Source organism: Pinus tabuliformis, chromosome 3_2, assembly GCF_031772625.1.
Source record: "Pinus tabuliformis cultivar Carrire ecotype Pingquan chromosome 3_2, CPIR1, whole genome shotgun sequence".
NCBI classification, from domain to species: domain Eukaryota; kingdom Viridiplantae; phylum Streptophyta; class Pinopsida; order Pinales; family Pinaceae; genus Pinus; species Pinus tabuliformis.
Genome location: NC_142302.1, coordinates 274,558,115 through 274,571,830, shown reverse-complemented (window position 1 = coordinate 274,571,830; position 13,716 = coordinate 274,558,115).

Genomic DNA, 13,716 nt, shown 5'->3' with positions numbered 1-13,716 from the left:
TGCAAAACTATTTCTATTGGCCGAATCTTCGACAGGATGTTGGGAAGTACATCCGATCATGTACTGCATGTGCCATTGCCAAACCGACCATTAAGAAGCAAGGCCTCTATACCCCGTTGCCTACCCCTAGTCGACCTTGGGAATCCATCTCCATGGATTACATGTCAGGCCTTCCGTCCACTAAGCATGGAAATGACTGTGTTTTTGTGGTCGTCGACAGGTTCTCAAAGATGGCCATTATGATGGCCTGCAAGAAGAATATCACAGCAGAAGCCACTGCTAAACTCTTCTTTGAACGAGTGTGGGTGCACTTTGGGATCCCACAGTCTATCATCTCAGATCGGGACAGTCGGTTCCTCAGCACCTTTTGGTCCAGTCTCTGGTCAATGCTGGACACCAAACTCACGAAGTCCACAGCCTTCCATCCTCAAACTGATGGCCAGACGGAGGTTGTCAATAGGATGATTGTGCACATTCTGCGCATGTATAACTCAAAGCATCCACGCACATGGGACGAGAGCCTCCCCTACGTTCAGCACAGCTACAACCGAGCTCTTCACAGCTCCACTGGCCATAGCCCTTTTCAGGTGGGTTTGGGATTCCAGCCACTATGCCCCATTGATGTGGCCATGCCACTTGCAGCTACTCACATGAATTCAGCTCATGTCCAGTCCGAAACAGATAAGGCCACCAGCTTCATTGAGCGAATCCAACATATTCGCCAGCAGGTCCATGACATTCTTGAGAAATCAAATGCCAAGTACAAGCAGCGACATGATCAACATCGGGTGCCACACAAGTTTCAGGTGGGCGACAAAGTCTGGTTGCATTTGCAAAAGGAACGCCTTACTGGAGCCTATCGAAAATTGAGACCACTCCGATATGGTCCTTACACCATTACTAAGGCTATGGGAGACAATGCATTTGAGCTCAGCATTCCCCCATTCCTTGGCCTGCACCCAGTATTTAATGTGGACCGCCTTCGGCCATACTTTCCACCATTGTTAGACACATCCGACATTGCAGAACAGCTCAAACCCACAGAATTAAATCCAGATTGCATGGAACAAGCTGCAACTGATCGGATCATGGACACACAGATCAAGAACACTCGCCAACAGAATATCCAACTGTATCGAGTTGTCAAAGCGGGCCAACTCCTTCAGCAGGGCAAGTGGCTCACCAGGGAACAAGTTCAGCAGAAGTTTCCTCATCTCATGGAGGAGCTCAACGCAATGGGGACCATTGCTTCCTAAGGGGGGAGGAATGATCCAGGTGGATATTGGTGGCCACCTGCCAAGTCCACCTGGACCCCCACCATTGTCTTTCTCAGCATTTTCAGTTTCCTTAATTGTAGCACAACTTACTATTTTTAGCAGTTTTTCGGGTCCTGAACTTCCGGAGCCGTTTTGAGGCCCTAAACGACGTTTTTGGAAATCTGGGGGCAACATGGGTCCATGGACCAATGTTGCCCTTCCCAAAGTGGTAGTGCTCGGATAGATCTTTCTAACGAGCTATTGTACGCGTCAAACAGAGATCGTATGCCAAAGTTACGACCCCGGGAAGTTGATGTACCAATTTACCCAAACGGGGCCCACAGTTTGGCGTTTCATCTCCTAGGGTTAGGTTTTGGAATGTTAAGGGTTGTCCATTGTTTCTCAACAATAAATAGGCCTTCGAGCCTCATTGTAACACAGTTCAGAGGCATGTAGCCATCACATCTCTTCTCAGAGATAAGCTACCATCGCCCTAGCTAGTTTATTGCCATTTCTGTTTGTAAGCATATTTCAGTATTTTCCATTAATGAAATGAAGTATTATTTCCGCTGCATCTTTGTGTATATGGTTATCTCTGTAATTTGTTGCGTTCCTGTTTAAATCCGGATCAGTGGTATCAGAGCGGTCTGCTTTTTCTCTATTTTTCTTTGCATGTCCCCAACAAGGTCGGATATAAGGAGTTAGGGCTTGAACTGGTTGAACCTTTGCAAGACCAGCCTCGCAAATCCCGACGGCCTCCCATGGCGGACGAGAAGAAAGACGAGGGGGCAGGAGATCCCATCAAAATCTTGCTCGAAGAAGCGCTCGAGCGACAACGGAACGCGATGATGGACAGCTTTGCGCAGATCCTTCAGCGGCTACCCAGAAGCGGCGCATCGGCTTCCAGTAGCTCCTCTGGAAACACCACACCCTTTAAGGTACAAGTTAATTTTGAAATCCCCATATTCGAGGGTCAGATAGACGCCGATGCCGTAGATAAATGGTTAAATCTGCTAGAGGGTTATTTTTCTGTTCATGAATTTTCGAGTCGGGAAAGATTGTTTTTGCTCTTCTCAAAGCAGCCCCCCACGTCAAGGACTGGTGGGAAACCTACTGCGAGCAGAAGGATGAAAGTACTGGCTCACTGTTTTCAGCCGCACCCACCTGGGATTCGTTCCGGGATGCCATCAAGGAGCAGTACTACCCTGTCGGAAGCTATGAGGATGAATACATAAAGTGGACCACGCTGCGGCAGGGAAGGGACCAAGACGTGCCGGAGTTCACCAATCTTTTCCATACCCTTCGCACAAAGTTGGGTATCAAGGATTCGGAGCAACATTTGATACTCAAATACCGTGGCTGCCTGCACAAGTACATCCAGGAAGAAATACAGTTCTTAAACATCCCCTCGCTCGGCGCAGCATACCGGTATGCCGTCAAGGTCGAGCAGAAGTTTAAACAAAAGAAGCGAGACTTTGGATCTGCGAATCCAAAGCAGGGGAAAGGTGCCCCTAAACCACAGAACAAAGGACAAAGCCAAGGCGGGACAGCCCAAGACAACCAGCCGAAGCTGCAAGCAAAGAGCAACGCCGAGAAAGGACACTGGAAAATGGTGCGAGTTCCATAAGAGCTCCACTCACAACACAAGTGAGTGTCGGGCCAAGCAGTCACTGGTGGCTGAGCTAAAGGTTTCAGAATCAGATGCATGTTCCGACTCTGAGTCAGAACCCGATAAGGGGTATGAAAAAGGGAAGCATATCATTGATGCGGATCCCAGCGCCACTGTTGCTACCGCAAAGATCCAGAAAAATGAACCCGAAGATCCAGAGGAGGAGCGTCTCTTCCACTCCCAGATGTGGGTAAAGGCTCCCCGATACAGTTCATTGTTGATAGCGGAGTCAAAAGAACCTCATTTCGGCAGAGGTCGTGAAGCGGTTGGGCTTACCGACCACAGCACATCCACAACCATACACCATTGGGTGGCTTCACCAAGGCGAGATCTTCGCGTGAGCCAGCAGTGTCGCCTTCCATACAACATCAAGCCCTTCACGGATGAGGTATTGTGTGACATTGCTCCCCTTGAAGTTTGTGATGTATTACTAGGACAACCATACTTGTGGAAGCGACATGCTGTGTATGAATCAAGGCCCCGTGCTGTTATTATTACATTGGGAAATAAGTTGTTCAGGATACCAGAGGTAGCACCACCTGCCGCCATCTCTTTGATTACTGCAAAACAATGCAGTAAGATCATTTCCAAAACCAGGAAATTTGTTTTCCTGATGATACGCCCTCAAGGGAAGAAGAAGACAGTGGCCACGGCCTCCAAACGGGTTCCTCTGCATGGCAGCTACAGATGGACAAGATTGTGGAGGAGTACGAAGACATTTTCACCTCCCCGGCAGGGGTTCCTCTGCACTGTCAAGTCAAGCACTCCATCGATCTGACCCCAGGTGCGCCGTTACCCAATGGACCAATTTATCGGCGCTCCGTTCTGGAGAACAATGAAATCAAGAGACAGATTCAGGAGCTCCTGCAGAAAGGTCACATCCGTCCGAGTTCTTCGCCCTGTGGTAGCCCGATAGTGTTGGTACAGAAGAAGGATGGGACGTGGAGACTCTGTATTGACTATCGGGCACTGAACAAGATCACTGTCCGTAATAGGTACCCGATCCCGCAGATTGATGACCTCCTAGACCAACTAAAGGGGGCGAAATATTTCAGCAAGATCGATCTGAAGTCAGGATATCACCAGGTACCAATTGAACCCTCAGATGTGTGGAAGACTGCCTTCAAATCCAAGGAGGGCCTCTTCGAATGGTTGTCATGCCTTTCGGATTGACGAATGCTCCTGCAACCTTATGAGGCTAATGGATGACATCTTGCGGCCATTCACCAACTCCTTTGTAGTAGTATACTTGGATGACATTCTGATCTTCAGCCAGAGTTGGGAAGAGCACCTCCACCACATCCGACAGGTTCTCCAAACACTGCGGCAACACAAGCTATGTGCCAATTTGGAGAAATGCACTTTTGGCATGACCGAGGTTCAGTATCTGGGATACATCATTGATGAACAGGGGTGCATGTCGATCCAGCCAAGGTCCAAGTCATTCGAGATTGGCCCTCTCCAACCACTCTAACAGAGCTCCGCAGCTTTCTAGGTCTTGCCAACTTCTACCGCAGGTTTGTGTTGGGATTTTCTCATATTTCTTGGCCCTTGAGTCAAGTCACCAAGGGCGGGGCGAAAGCAAAATTCTTTTGGTCTGAATCTCAACAGAAGTCATTCAGGGAGTTGAAGGATCGCCTCTGCACGGCACCAGTGCTCGCGTTACCAGATTTACAACAACCATTTGAGGTCGAGACAGATGCCTCTGACTATGCTGTTGGGGCAGTCCTTACTCAACATGGACATCCAGTGGCATATCACAGTGAAACACTTTCAGACACAGTCCGGAAGTACCCCACTTATGATAAAGAGATGTATTCCATTGTACAGGCCTGTCGACAATGGAAGCATTACATTTTGGGGAAGGAAACGGTCATCCACACAGACCACCGACCTCTGCAGTTCATACAGACCCAAGGGAAATTGCAGAATGATCGCCATCAGAAGTGGTCTACATACCTGCAACAGTTTCACTTGAATATCAAGTATAAAAAGGGCAGCACCAATAATGTTGCAGATTGCCTCAGTCGACCACCGATCATGGCGCTAACCACCGTGCTCAACTCTTGCGGGCACGAGACTTCTGATTGGCCACTTCTCTACAAAAGCGACCCAGAATTCGGCCACACATACCAGACACTCTTGGAGGGTCGGCAAGTTGCAGATTTTCACCTCCAGGATGCCCTATTATGCCACCTCGGTCACCTCTGTGTTCCTTCAAGCGAGCGTGCCAAGATGATTTGGGAAGCACACTACAGTCGGGCTGCTGGGCATTTCGGGGTCGAGAAAACAGTGGCAGTACTGCAAAACTATTTCTATTGTGCCGAATCTTCGACAGGATGTTGGGAAGTACATCCGATCATGTACTGCATGTGCCATTGCCAAACCGACCATTAAGAAGCAAGGCCTCTATACCCCGTTGCCTACCCCTAGTCGACCTTGGGAATCCATCTCCATGGATTACATGTCAGGCCTTCCGTCCACTAAGCATGGAAATGACTGTGTTTTTTGTGTCGTCGACAGGTTCTCAAAGATGGCCATTATGATGGCCTGCAAGAAGAATATCACAGCAGAAGCCACTGCTAAACTCTTCTTTGAACGAGTGTGGGTGCACTTTGGGATCCCACAGTCTATCATCTCAGATCGGGACAGTCGGTTCCTCAGCACCTTTTGGTCCAGTCTCTGGTCAATGCTGGACACCAAACTCACGAAGTCCACAGCCTTCCATCCTCAAACTGATGGCCAGACGGAGGTTGTCAATAGGATGATTGTGCACATTCTGCGCATGTATAACTCAAAGCATCCACGCACATGGGACGAGAGCCTCCCCTACGTTCAGCACAGCTACAACCGAGCTCTTCACAGCTCCACTGGCCATAGCCCTTTTCAGGTGGGTTTGGGATTCCAGCCACTATGCCCCATTGATGTGGCCATGCCACTTGCAGCTACTCACATGAATTCAGCTCATGTCCAGTCCGAAACAGATAAGGCCACCAGCTTCATTGAGCGAATCCAACATATTCGCCAGCAGGTCCATGACATTCTTGAGAAATCAAATGCCAAGTACAAGCAGCGACATGATCAACATCGGGTGCCACACAAGTTTCAGGTGGGCGACAAAGTCTGGTTGCATTTGCAAAAGGAACGCCTTACTGGAGCCTATCGAAAATTGAGACCACTCCGATATGGTCCTTACACCATTACTAAGGCTATGGGAGACAATGCATTTGAGCTCAGCATTCCCCCATTCCTTGGCCTGCACCCAGTATTTAATGTGGACCGCCTTCGGCCATACTTTCCACCATTGTTAGACACATCCGACATTGCAGAACAGCTCAAACCCACAGAATTAAATCCAGATTGCATGGAACAAGCTGCAACTGATCGGATCATGGACACACAGATCAAGAACACTCGCCAACAGAATATCCAACTGTATCGAGTTGTCAAAGCGGGCCAACTCCTTCAGCAGGGCAAGTGGCTCACCAGGGAACAAGTTCAGCAGAAGTTTCCTCATCTCATGGAGGAGCTCAACGCAATGGGGACCATTGCTTCCTAAGGGGGAGGAATGATCCAGGTGGATATTGGTGGCCACCTGCCAAGTCCACCTGGACCCCCACCATTGTCTTTCTCAGCATTTTCAGTTTCCTTAATTGTAGCACAACTTACTATTTTTAGCAGTTTTTCGGGTCCTGAACTTCCGGAGCCGTTTTGAGGCCCTAAACGACGTTTTTTGGGAAATCTGGGGGCAACATGGGTCCATGGACCAATGTTGCCCTTCCCAAAGTGGTAGTGCTCGGATAGATCTTTCTAACGAGCTATTGTACGCGTCAAACAGAGATCGTATGCCAAAGTTACGACCCCGGGAAGTTGATGTACCAATTTACCCAAACGGGCCCACAGTTTGGCGTTTCATCTCCTAGGGTTAGGTTTTGGAATGTTAAGGGTTGTCCATTGTTTCTCAACAATAAATAGGCCTTCGAGCCTCATTGTAACACAGTTCAGAGGCATGTAGCCATCACATCTCTTCTCAGAGATAAGCTACCATCGCCCTAGCTAGTTTATTGCCATTTCTGTTTGTAAGCATATTTCAGTATTTTCCATTAATGAAATGAAGTATTATTTCCGCTGCATCTTTGTGTATATGGTTATCTCTGTAATTTGTTGCGTTCCTGTTTAAATCCGGATCAGTGGTATCAGAGCGGTCTGCTTTTTCTCTATTTTTTCTTGCATGTCCCCAACAAGGTCGGGATATAAGGAGTTAGGGCTTGAACTGGTTGAACCTTTGCAAGACCAGCCTCGCAAATCCCGACGGCCTCCCATGGCGGACGAGAAGAAAGACGAGGGGCAGGAGATCCCATCAAAATCTTGCTCGAAGAAGCGCTCGAGCGACAACGGAACGCGATGATGGACAGCTTTGCGCAGATCCTTCAGCGGCTACCCAGAAGCGGCGCATCGGCTTCCAGTAGCTCCTCTGGAAACACCACACCCTTTAAGGTACAAGTTAATTTTGAAATCCCCATATTCGAGGGTCAGATAGACGCCGATGCCGTAGATAAATGGTTAAATCTGCTAGAGGGTTATTTTTCTGTTCATGAATTTTCGAGTCGGGAAAAGATTGTTTTTGCTCTTCTCAAAGCAGCCCCCCACGTCAAGGACTGGTGGGAAACCTACTGCGAGCAGAAGGATGAAAGTACTGGCTCACTGTTTTCAGCCGCACCCACCTGGGATTCGTTCCGGGATGCCATCAAGGAGCAGTACTACCCTGTCGGAAGCTATGAGGATGAATACATAAAGTGGACCACGCTGCGGCAGGGAAGGGACCAAGACGTGCCGGAGTTCACCAATCTTTTCCATACCCTTCGCACAAAGTTGGGTATCAAGGATTCGGAGCAACATTTGATACTCAAATACCGTGGCTGCCTGCACAAGTACATCCAGGAAGAAATACAGTTCTTAAACATCCCCTCGCTCGGCGCAGCATACCGGTATGCCGTCAAGGTCGAGCAGAAGTTTAAACAAAAGAAGCGAGACTTTGGATCTGCGAATCCAAAGCAGGGGAAAGGTGCCCCTAAACCACAGAACAAAGGACAAAGCCAAGGCGGGACAGCCCAAGACAACCAGCCGAAGCTGCAAGCAAAGAGCAACGCCGCGAAGCCGAGAAAGGACACTGGAAAATGGTGCGAGTTCCATAAGAGCTCCACTCACAACACAAGTGAGTGTCGGGCCAAGCAGTCACTGGTGGCTGAGCTAAAGGTTTCAGAATCAGATGCATGTTCCGACTCTGAGTCAGAACCCGATAAGGGGTATGAAAAAGGGAAGCATATCATTGATGCGGATCCCAGCGCCACTGTTGCTACCGCAAAGATCCAGAAAAATGAACCCGAAGATCCAGAGGAGGAGGAGCGTCTCTTCCACTCCCAGATGTGGGTAAAGGGCTCCCCGATACAGTTCATTGTTGATAGCGGGAGTCAAAAGAACCTCATTTCGGCAGAGGTCGTGAAGCGGTTGGGCTTACCGACCACAGCACATCCACAACCATACACCATTGGGTGGCTTCACCAAGGGCGAGATCTTCGCGTGAGCCAGCAGTGTCGCCTTCCATACAACATCAAGCCCTTCACGGATGAGGTATTGTGTGACATTGCTCCCCTTGAAGTTGTGATGTATTACTAGGACAACCATACTTGTGGAAGCGACATGCTGTGTATGAATCAAGGCCCCGTGCTGTTATTATTACATTGGGAAATAAGTTGTTCAGGATACCAGAGGTAGCACCACCTGCCGCCATCTCTTTGATTACTGCAAAACAATGCAGTAAGATCATTTCCAAAACCAGGAAATTTGTTTTCCTGATGATACGCCCTCAAGGGAAGAAGAAGACAGTGGCCACGGCCTCCAAACGGGTTCCTCTGCATGGCAGCTACAGATGGACAAGATTGTGGAGGAGTACGAAGACATTTCACCTCCCCGGCAGGGGTTCCTCTGCACTGTCAAGTCAAGCACTCCATCGATCTGACCCCAGTGCGCCGTTACCCAATGGACCAATTTATCGGCGCTCCGTTCTGGAGAACAATGAAATCAAGAGACAGATTCAGGAGCTCCTGCAGAAAGGTCACATCCGTCCGAGTTCTTCGCCCTGTGGTAGCCCGATAGTGTTGGTACAGAAGAAGGATGGGACGTGGAGACTCTGTATTGACTATCGGGCACTGAACAAGATCACTGTCCGTAATAGGTACCCGATCCCGCGGATTGATGACCTCCTAGACCAACTAAAGGGGGCGAAATATTTCAGCAAGATCGATCTGAAGTCAGGATATCACCAGGTACCAATTGAACCCTCAGATGTGTGGAAGACTGCCTTCAAATCCAAGGAGGGCCTCTTCGAATGGTTGGTCATGCCTTTCGGATTGACGAATGCTCCTGCAACCTTTATGAGGCTAATGGATGACATCTTGCGGCCATTCACCAACTCCTTTGTAGTAGTATACTTGGATGACATTCTGATCTTCAGCCAGAGTTGGGAAGAGCACCTCCACCACATCCGACAGGTTCTCCAAACACTGCGGCAACACAAGCTATGTGCCAATTTGGAGAAATGCACTTTGGCATGACCGAGGTTCAGTATCTGGATACATCATTGATGAACAGGGGGTGCATGTCGATCCAGCCAAGGTCCAAGTCATTCGAGATTGGCCCTCCAACCACTCTAACAGAGCTCCGCAGCTTTCTAGGTCTTGCCAACTTCTACCGCAGGTTTGTGTTGGGATTTTCTCATATTTCTTGGCCCTTGAGTCAAGTCACCAAGGGCGGGGCGAAAGCAAAATTCTTTTGGTCTGAATCTCAACAGAAGTCATTCAGGGAGTTGAAGGATCGCCTCTGCACGGCACCAGTGCTCGCGTTACCAGATTTACAACAACCATTTGAGGTCGAGACAGATGCCTCTGACTATGCTGTTGGGGCAGTCCTTACTCAACATGGACATCCAGTGGCATATCACAGTGAAACACTTTCAGACACAGTCCGGAAGTACCCCACTTATGATAAAGAGATGTATTCCATTGTACAGGCCTGTCGACAATGGAAGCATTACATTTTGGGGAAGGAAACGGTCATCCACACAGACCACCGACCTCTGCAGTTCATACAGACCCAAGGGAAATTGCAGAATGATCGCCATCAGAAGTGGTCTACATACCTGCAACAGTTTCACTTGAATATCAAGTATAAAAAGGGCAGCACCAATAATGTTGCAGATTGCCTCAGTCGACCACCGATCATGGCGCTAACCACCGTGCTCAACTCTTGCGGGCACGAGACTTCTGATTGGCCACTTCTCTACAAAAGCGACCCAGAATTCGGCCACACATACCAGACACTCTTGAGGGTCGGCAAGTTGCAGATTTTCACCTCCAGGATGCCCTATTATGCCACCTCGGTCACCTCTGTGTTCCTTCAAGCGAGCGTGCCAAGATGATTTGGGAAGCACACTACAGTCGGGCTGCTGGGCATTTCGGGGTCGAGAAAACAGTGGCAGTACTGCAAAACTATTTCTATTGGCCGAATCTTCGACAGGATGTTGGGAAGTACATCCGATCATGTACTGCATGTGCCATTGCCAAACCGACCATTAAGAAGCAAGGCCTCTATACCCCGTTGCCTACCCCTAGTCGACCTTGGGAATCCATCTCCATGGATTACATGTCAGGCCTTCCGTCCACTAAGCATGGAAATGACTGTGTTTTTGTGGTCGTCGACAGGTTCTCAAAGATGGCCATTATGATGGCCTGCAAGAAGAATATCACAGCAGAAGCCACTGCTAAACTCTTCTTTGAACGAGTGTGGGTGCACTTTGGGATCCCACAGTCTATCATCTCAGATCGGGACAGTCGGTTCCTCAGCACCTTTTGGTCCAGTCTCTGGTCAATGCTGGACACCAAACTCACGAAGTCCACAGCCTTCCATCCTCAAACTGATGGCCAGACGGAGGTTGTCAATAGGATGATTGTGCACATTCTGCGCATGTATAACTCAAAGCATCCACGCACATGGGACGAGAGCCTCCCCTACGTTCAGCACAGCTACAACCGAGCTCTTCACAGCTCCACTGGCCATAGCCCTTTTCAGGTGGGTTTGGGATTCCAGCCACTATGCCCCATTGATGTGGCCATGCCACTTGCAGCTACTCACATGAATTCAGCTCATGTCCAGTCCGAAACAGATAAGGCCACCAGCTTCATTGAGCGAATCCAACATATTCGCCAGCAGGTCCATGACATTCTTGAGAAATCAAATGCCAAGTACAAGCAGCGACATGATCAACATCGGGTGCCACACAAGTTTCAGGTGGGCGACAAAGTCTGGTTGCATTTGCAAAAGGAACGCCTTACTGGAGCCTATCGAAAATTGAGACCACTCCGATATGGTCCTTACACCATTACTAAGGCTATGGAGACAATGCATTTGAGCTCAGCATTCCCCCATTCCTTGGCCTGCACCCAGTATTTAATGTGGACCGCCTTCGGCCATACTTTCCCACCATTGTTAGACACATCCGACATTGCAGAACAGCTCAAACCCACAGAATTAAATCCAGATTGCATGGAACAAGCTGCAACTGATCGATCATGGACACACAGATCAAGAACACTCGCCAACAGAATATCCAACTGTATCGAGTTGTCAAAGCGGGCCAACTCCTTCAGCAGGGCAAGTGGCTCACCAGGGAACAAGTTCAGCAGAAGTTTCCTCATCTCATGGAGGAGCTCAACGCAATGGGGACCATTGCTTCCTAAGGGGGAGGAATGATCCAGGTGGATATTGGTGGCCACCTGCCAAGTCCCACCTGGACCCCCACCATTGTCTTTCTCAGCATTTTCAGTTTCCTTAATTGTAGCACAACTTACTATTTTTAGCATTTTTCGGTCCTGAACTTCCGGAGCCGTTTTGAGGCCCTAAACGACGTTTTTTTGGGAAATCTGGGGGCAACATGGGTCCATGGACCAATGTTGCCCTTCCCAAAGTGGTAGTGCTCGGATAGATCTTTCTAACGAGCTATTGTACGCGTCCAAACAGAGATCGTATGCCAAAGTTACGACCCCGGGAAGTTGATGTACCAATTTACCCAAACGGGGCCCACAGTTTGGCGTTTCATCTCCTAGGGTTAGGTTTTGGAATGTTTAAGGTTTTCCATTGTTTCTCAACAATAAATAGGCCTTCGAGCCTCATTGTAACACAGTTCAGAGGCATGTAGCCATCACATCTCTTCTCAGAGATAAGCTACCATCGCCCTAGCTAGTTTATTGCCATTTCTGTTTGTAAGCATATTTCAGTATTTTCCATTAATGAAATGAAGTATTATTTCCGCTGCATCTTTGTGTATATGGTTATCTCTGTAATTTGTTGCGTTCCTGTTTAAATCCGGATCAGTGGTATCAGAGCGGTCTGCTTTTTCTCTATTTTCTTTGCATGTCCCCAACAAGGTCGGGATATAAGGAGTTAGGGCTTGAACTGTTGAACCTTTGCAAGACCAGCCTCGCAAATCCCGACGGCCTCCCATGGCGGACGAGAAAAAGACGAGGGGGCAGGAGATCCCATCAAAATCTTGCTCGAAGAAGCGCTCGAGCGACAACGGAACGCGATGATGGACAGCTTTGCGCAGATCCTTCAGCGGCTACCCAGAGCGGCGCATCGGCTTCCAGTAGCTCCTCTGGAAACACCACACCCTTTAAGGTACAAGTTAATTTTGAAATCCCCATATTCGAGGTCAGATAGACCCGATGCCGTAGATAAATGGTTAAAATCTGCTAGAGGGTTATTTTTCTGTTCATGAATTTTCGAGTCGGGAAAAGAATGTTTTTGCTCTTCTCAAAGCAGCCCCCCACTCAAGGACTGGTGGGAAACCTACTGCGAGCAGAAGATGAAAGTACTGGCTCACTGTTTTCAGCCGCACCCACCTGGGATTCGTTCCGGGATGCATCAAGGAGCAGTACTACCCTGTCGGAAGCTATGAGGATGAATACATAAAGTGGACCACGCTGCGGCAGGGAAGGGACCAAGACGTGCCGGAGTTCACCAATCTTTTCCATACCCTTCGCACAAAGTTGGGTATCAAGGATTCGGAGCAACATTTGATACTCAAATACCGTGGCTGCCTGCACAAGTACATCCAGGAAGAAATTACAGTTCTATAAACATCCCCATCGCTCCAGCGCATGCTCGGCGCATCATACCGGTATGCCGTCAAGGTCGAGCATGAAGTTTAAACAAAAAGAGCGAGACTTTGGATCTGCGAATCCAAAGCAGGGGAAAGGTGCCCCTAAACCACAGAACAAAGGATCAAAGCCAAGGCGAACAGCCAAGACAACCACCGAAGCTGCAAGCAAAGAGCAACGCCGCAAGCCGAGAAAGGACACTGGAATAATGGTGCGAGTTCCATAAGAGCTCCACTCCACAACACAAGTGAGTGTCGTGCCAAGCAGTCACTGGTGGCTGAGCTAAAGGTTTCAGAATCTGATGCATGTTCCGACTCTGAATCAGAACCCGATAAGGGGGTAATAAAAAGGGAACATCACATTGATGCGGATCCCAGCGCCACTTTTGCTACCGCAAAGATTCCAGAAAAATGAACCCGAAGGATCCAAGGAGGAGGAGCGTCTCTTCCACTCCCAGATGTGGGTAAAATAGGGCTCCCCGATACAGTTCATTGTTGATAGCGGGAGACAAAAGAAACCTCATTTCGGCCGAGGTCGTGAAGCGGTAGGCTTACCGACCACAGCACATCCACACAAC